Source organism: Pan paniscus, chromosome 21 (assembly GCF_029289425.2).
Source record: "Pan paniscus chromosome 21, NHGRI_mPanPan1-v2.0_pri, whole genome shotgun sequence".
In the NCBI taxonomy this organism is placed as follows: Eukaryota; Metazoa; Chordata; class Mammalia; order Primates; family Hominidae; genus Pan; species Pan paniscus.
In genome coordinates this window covers 45,741,148-45,748,200 of record NC_073270.2, presented here as the reverse complement: position 1 = coordinate 45,748,200, position 7,053 = coordinate 45,741,148, and the positions used below count along the sequence as shown (strand labels likewise).

Here is a 7,053-nt window from a genome sequence, read left to right as displayed (position 1 = left end):
TGCTAGCAACTATGGTTAAGACTTTGCATAAATTATGTTATTTAATCCTCTCAATAACACTGTGAGTTTGGAATTTTTTTCCTCAACTTACACAGGAAGCTTAGGGTTTATGTAACCTACAAAGATCCCTCAGGTAGTGTGAAAACAGAGCTGCAACTTTAACTTTTTCTCAGTGTAAATGTAAAATTATTCATCTGAAAAAAAAGAGAAAGAGAAAAGAAGAGCTTTACTATTATCTTGCTCATGGAGATTCAGTCACTATTCATCAACTGTGAACATGTGATTAAGTATGTTGGATAGCTAGATATTAAATCAACTTCATGAGGCTTTAGATCATTTCAGGGCAGTTGTAACTATTGCCATTAAATTGATTTGCAATGTAAATGAATAAGTTATCATTTCAATTTTGTTAAAAAGGCTATCATAACACTATGGATTGATTTCAGATCATTAAACTGTACATAGTTGTTTCAGTTATTTATTACTGTGTAACAAATCACCCGAAAATTTAGTAGCTTAAAAGAACAACAACCTTATTTGCTCATGATTCTGTCATCTGGACTGGGCTCAGCTGGGCGGCTTGTCTCTGCTCCATGTGGCATTAGCTGGATTGACTCATGTATCTGCAGTCAGTTGGCAGCTCTGCTAGGCCTAGATGATGCAAGATGGCCTCATTCACAAGTCTGGCACCTCAGTTGGGATGACTGGAACAGCTAGGGTCTGGCTGTTTTTTCCTCCCCTTCAGGGCTTCCATACCCACATGGCCTCTCATGCTTAAGGAGTTTATGTCAGATTTTCTCACGACATGAGGCATCTCACTTCCATTATATTCCCAATACAATGTATTCAAATTTTCATGAACAGCACACTTAAAATTGTTATGGGACTCTAAATTATTGTTTAGGAAGATGATCACATCTTTTGCAACCTAACAGGTAATAGGTCTTCCAGCAAAGAAAGCATCCCATCTTCAGCTGCTAGCCATAAAAATGGGTGTATATAGAGCATAATGACTGCATCTCCTTCACCTTTCCTATAATGATCCCATCTTCATACGCACCATATGCGAGGGAATGATTGCATCTCTTTCTGCAACGTAATTATAACAAGGTTATCAGCAATGCAACAATCCTAATTTCCACCTGAAATGCAATTGATATCATCATTATGGGCAATATAAGGAGCATATCTCTACCATAAATGTAGATAACACATTGTCTTTTGCACACTAGAGATTGCATTTCTTCAGGAAATGCAATAACAGATCTATCTGTAGTGCAATGATCCCATCTATTCGTGCAAGTTAATTATCACTTTTCCACTTGCCAAGCCATAATGATAAGTATTCCTATAGGCCAATGATTGCATCTCTGCCCTCAGGGTAATGATCACATATGCAATGTGAGATAACAAAATTATCTTCAGGGCAATGATCAGATTCTTTTGCATAGGGTAATGATAATGTATCCACTTTAACCTAAAGGTAGTAGGCATATCGTCAGTGCTGTGATGCCAACTTCCCCTGCAGTGACTATGGGTGACAGACATTACTGCAGCATGTATTCACATCTACCTGGATGTGTAACAGTGAACTTTGTAGGAAGTCAAAGTCCTACTTAGAGGTAGCATAGCGACCGCAACAAAAGTGCTAAGAACAAATAAATATGAATTTAAATAGATGCCACCATGTAGTCCATGTGGCTTGGGGTCTATGACTTAGCTTCTCTGAATCAGGTTGCAAAACTGAGAATGATAACACCTTTTTCTGTAAAAATATTAGCATAAACATTACATTTCTCAACTTAGAGCCTAGTCCTTAAGTCAAGTTTATTAATTTTCTTCTCCTTCCCATTGATCTCTGGACCATATCCTTGTCCAGATTCCCCCAGGATCTGAATCCATTAGCACCTCTCCCCAGTCCAGCATCAACTAAAATTTGCACATACTTATTCTTAAGCTCTTCCTCTTATCCTTTCTTCTGATATTTTTTTTTCCCCATTTCTGCCTGCAAATGTGCTTCTGCCTCTGTATTAGTCCGTTCATGCACTGATAAAAAGAAGTACCTGAAACTGGGTAATTTATTTTAAAAAGAGGTTTAATTGGCTGACAGTTCCATGGGCTGTACAGAAAGCATGGCTGGGGGCGCCTCAGGAAACTTTCGATCATGGTGAAAGGAGAAGCAGTCACATCTTGCATGGTCAGAGCAGGAGGAAAAGACAGAAGGGGGGAGGTGCTACACACTTTTAAACAACCAGATCTCATGAGAACCCACTGTCATGAGAACAGCAAAGGGGAAATCCAGCTCCATGATCCAATTACCTCCCACTAGGCCTCTTCTCCAACATTGGAGATATAATTTGACATGAGATTTAGGCAGGGACACAAATCCAAACCATATCAGCCTCCTATATCTTACAATGCTATTTACAGACTCTGATTTAATTAGTTCCATTGGAAATACATTTTCTTAGTTTCTAAAATTGTTCTGCCTGTTTTCTTGCTTGCTGACCATCATCTGTCTACATATTCAACATAGAAACCTGGACAGCAACTCACTTCTCACTGTAATTTACTCTGTATTTCCAATCAGGTACTATGTGCTGTTGATTCAACCCCCTTAATGTTGACTGCTATGCTGACCTTTAGTCTGTCTCCATTGCTACCATCCTAGTCCAGGCCTTCAGCACTGTTCCCATAAGTGGATATTTAACTTGTCTTGAGTTGTGAAAATATTTTCTAAGGAAAAAGGAAGAGATTTATGGATATTAGTGTATTAAAGTTCTGAAATGTCATTAAGTCATAAATAACAAGAAACAGTGGAAAATTTTTAAATGGACAAAAAGTCTTTGCTAGGCATTTTCCAGAAAAAAGTATTAATATTCTTGGTAAGCAAAGAAGTTTTGAAAATTAACTATAAAATTATGAATGCCTCAAGAGAAAAAATAGGAAAATACATCAACAGGCAATTTATTAAAGAAATTCCAATAATGAATGTAAAACCATTTTAATGCCTATATTAATTTTTTAAAGTTCATATATATAATATCAGTTATCACATTTTCAAAGATGAAAGTAGACAATATTTCACACAAAAAAACTGTCCAATAACTTCCTTGCAAGTAACTTGTCCAAGTCTTTCTCTCTACAAAGACAGGTACACAAATAGACAAGTAGATATAGACATAAACATACGTGTAAAGAGAACTTACAAGGCTCGATAGGTAGGAAAGTTAAGTTTCAGAAATCTCAAAAAAAGTAAGCTACTATCAGTAATTGCAGTATTCAAAAGAAAATTTTAAGAAACTATTACACTCAAATATGTAGAAAGATATGACCCTTAAATGTAGAGAAAAGAAATAATTAAGGAGATAGTGTGTGTTCCTTAGTTATTTCTTTTCCCTACATTTCCCTACACTCACCCCCACACACATTTTTAGAGATAAACTGAATTAAGGATTAGTGAACATTTTTAAAATCCCAGCAATATTCACATTGAGCACAGAGAAGAGTATAATTGAGATTGTAGGGATGTTGAATCAGTAGCGAGGAGGATATTTTGAGAAAACATCTGAGAATAAAAAGTAGGAGAACAATGAGATAAAAATGGCAAGAAAGAAAATTTTAGAATGAACAAAGAATAGAGACCTAAAATAGAAATAATAGGTTATCTGAGGAAAGAGTCTTGGAAAGATTAGGAAAATGAAAAGAAAGACAATAACCACATTCGTAATAAGAGACATTTCCATAATATGGGGGAGAAACTGTATTGGTAAATTGCAGAGATTTACTGAGAAGTACATAAAAATAATAGAATTAATGGTCTATATTCTTCACCTTTTTAATGATGAGGATTTTCTAAATGCTAAAATCATTTTGGCAGAAAATAATAAAACTTACAAGAATTTTTAAAATATATAAATACAAATATGTTGACATCTTGGGAGGAACAAAAATTTGTCTAATCTGAGGCTTTTAATCTAAAACCTGAAATTCTAGAAGAGAAAATAGCCATGTCGATAAAGTTTTTACAAGAATAAGCTGTGTACTTTTTTGTTTGCTTTTTAAAAATGTGTTTTATTTATTTTTGCTTTTCTTTTTAATGAACGAATCCAAGTTGCTTTACCCTAAAGGAAAAGATAATTCTTTGTAAAATAAAAAAATATAGAAAATTATGCTGTTCTTGGTTGCAAGGAGCCAAAGTATGGGAAGAGAAGAAAATTTGAAAAATGTGCTTCCTCTTGGTTGAGACAAGGGACAAAATTCATATCAAATAAAGGTGAAAGGGGGAAAACAACTTTCAGTAAAGCACCAAAAACAGTTTTTAAAAATCCATTCCTATTTGTTTTCTGCCTGGTTAAAATAAGTGCAAATTTCAGCATTTTGCAAAGATATGTAATATAAAATTAATGTTAAATAACACAAATATGTTCCTAAACCTTTAATTTTCAAAACTTAGAACTGTATGTTTGTTTCTACATGTACATAAAGAAAGAAAAATAAAAGCGAACTACATACCTTGTCTCAGCAGGACACCAACTGGTAGTTTCTTCTAAAATGACAATGAAGGTGAGAGAGGTTAAATCATTATTTTCAAACGGCTAAGATAATGGCCATTATCCTTAGCAAACTAATGCAGGAACAGAAAACCAAATACTGCATGTTGTCATTTATAAGTGCGAGCTAAATGATGAGAACACATGGACACACAGAGGGGAACAACACACACTGGGACCTTTCAGAGGGTGGAGGATGGGAGGAGGGAGAGGATTGGGAAACAAACAACTAATGGGTACTAGGGTTAATACCTGGGTGATGAAATAATCTGTACAACAAACCCCCATGACATGTTTACATGTTTACCTAAGTAAAAAACCTGAGCTTGTACCCCTGAATTTAACAGTTAAAAGTTAAAAAAAGAAATGGCTAAGATACTTTTTTAGTAGTAGTAACAGTATGCTGGAGAAGTGTATGGTTTTCAAAGCAAAAGGAAAAACTAGAAAAAAAAGGTAGGAGGGATTATATATATGAATGTGTGTGTGTGTGTGTGTGTGTGTGTACATTATAACATTTAAAGCATTGCACAAGGCAAAAATGCTGCTATCACCATGATAATTCACCAGAAGGTTAAAACAATCACAAAAAATCTTAGAAGAAAGGAGAAAAAAGTCACAATCATTGAAGGGCAACAACATTGCCTAAATGGAAGCCCTCACCAAATCATGTGTTTATCAACTCTATGACTTATTTTCTTTTACTCCTGAATAGAAGTCCATCCTGTCATGGCCTCTTGGTGAGCTAATGATTTCTGAAACATGCATCTTGTCTTTGTAAGAGGTCTTGTGTCTCACTACACCTCCCATCTCCCTTCCCCTCCCTTTAACTGTGAACTAGACTTAGTAACCTTCTTATAAATATTAATAACAGGGTAGAGAAAGGGGGAAATAATAACTTTACAGCAGGGAATTTGGAGACATTCATTAACTACATAATCAAAGTTAATATCACCAGTAATAAGACATTTTAATATCACGTCCCACTGATAAGATGTGATAAGATGATGTATTAGGCCATTCTCACATTGCTATAAGGAAATACATGAGACTGGATCATTTATAAAAAGAAGAGATTTAATTGGCTCATAGCTCTGCAAGTTGTACAGGAAGCATGATTCTGGCATCTGCTCAGCTTCTGGGGAGGCCTCAAGAAACGCAATCATAGTGGAAGGCAAAGGGGGAGCAGGCATATCACATGGCCAGAGCAGGAGCAAGAGAGAGAAGGAGAGGTGTTACACATTTTTAAATGACCAGATCTCAGGATAAGTCACTCATGTCCTCCTAGGACAATACCAAGGGGGCTGGTGCTAAATCATTCATGAGAAATCTGCCCCCATGATCCGGTCACTTCCCACCAGGCCCCACCTCCAACACTGAGGATTATATTCTAATACAAGATTTGGGCAGGGACTTACATCCAAACTATATCAGAAGGGTACATGAGCTCTGTGGTATTCGTTCCCCCAAATTAATAACCTCAGTCTGTTCATGAGAAAACATCAGATAAACTCAAAATTAAGGACATTATACAAAATATCAGACTGGTACTTTCAAAAGCACCAAGGTCATGAAATTCAAGGAAAGACAGAAACTCTTCTAGACTGGAGAAGACTAAGCATACATTACTAAATGCAATATGTCTTGGATTAGATCCAGGTCCAGAAAAACCAAAGAGGGGAGATCCAAAGAATGCCTATTACACTTAGTTAATAGTGTATATGAATGTTAATGTCTTAGTTTTGATAAATTTACCGTGGTTATAGAAGATGTTAACATTAGGAGCTAGGTGAAGGCTGTATGACAACACTACGCTTCCTTTGCAACTCTTCTGTAAACCAAAAATAATGGCAAAACAATCTTTTTTTAACAATTCATAGAAGGCAACCTACGATTATGATTATGATTATTATTATTTAATTCCGGTATACAAGTGCAGAACATGTAGGTTTGTTATGTAGGCATAGGTGAGCCATGGTGGTTTGCTGCACTTATCAACCCATCATCTAGGTTTAAAGCCTCGCATGCATTGGCTGTTTGCCCTAATGCTCTTCCTCCCATCAGCCCCCATCCCCCTACTGGCCTTGGTGTGTGTTGTTCCCCTCCCTGTGTCCATGTGTTCTCATTGTTCAACTCCCACTTATGAGTGAGAACATGAGGTGTTTTGTTTTCTGTTCCTGTGTTAGTTTGCTGAGGATGATGGCTTCCAGATTCATCTGTGTTGTTTTAAGATATGCATGTGTGTACATGCTTGAGCCTCCCAGACCTCCCATGGACCTGCACAATGCTAGAGACAAGGCAACTTTTGGTTAAATAAACAGACTTTTTAGTAACCAACACACCAATCCTAAAAAATCAAGAAGCACCAGGAAAAGGGCAAGTTTTGAAATTGGCCTCTTCATAACTTTTCTCATTGCACTCTTTATTATATTTATGTATATGTATATATTTTCCTTGTCTTTTATTTTATTTAGGCACTTTCTAGAGTTCAACTGTCGCTCAG

At 36.1% G+C, this 7,053-nt stretch overlaps 1 long non-coding RNA gene across 1 annotated transcript; it reads right to left on the bottom strand.

Annotated features, from left to right (window-relative positions):
• Positions 1 to 462: 462 nt before the first annotated feature.
• LOC130541060 (uncharacterized) lies at positions 463 to 4,546 on the bottom strand. The gene is made up of 3 exons (XR_008955103.1): positions 4,516 to 4,546; positions 2,557 to 2,736; positions 463 to 1,089 (listed from the first exon to the last, which is right to left on the bottom strand). It is a non-coding gene; the product is annotated as an uncharacterized LOC130541060 (long non-coding RNA).
• Between the last annotated feature and the right edge of the window lie 2,507 nt (positions 4,547 to 7,053).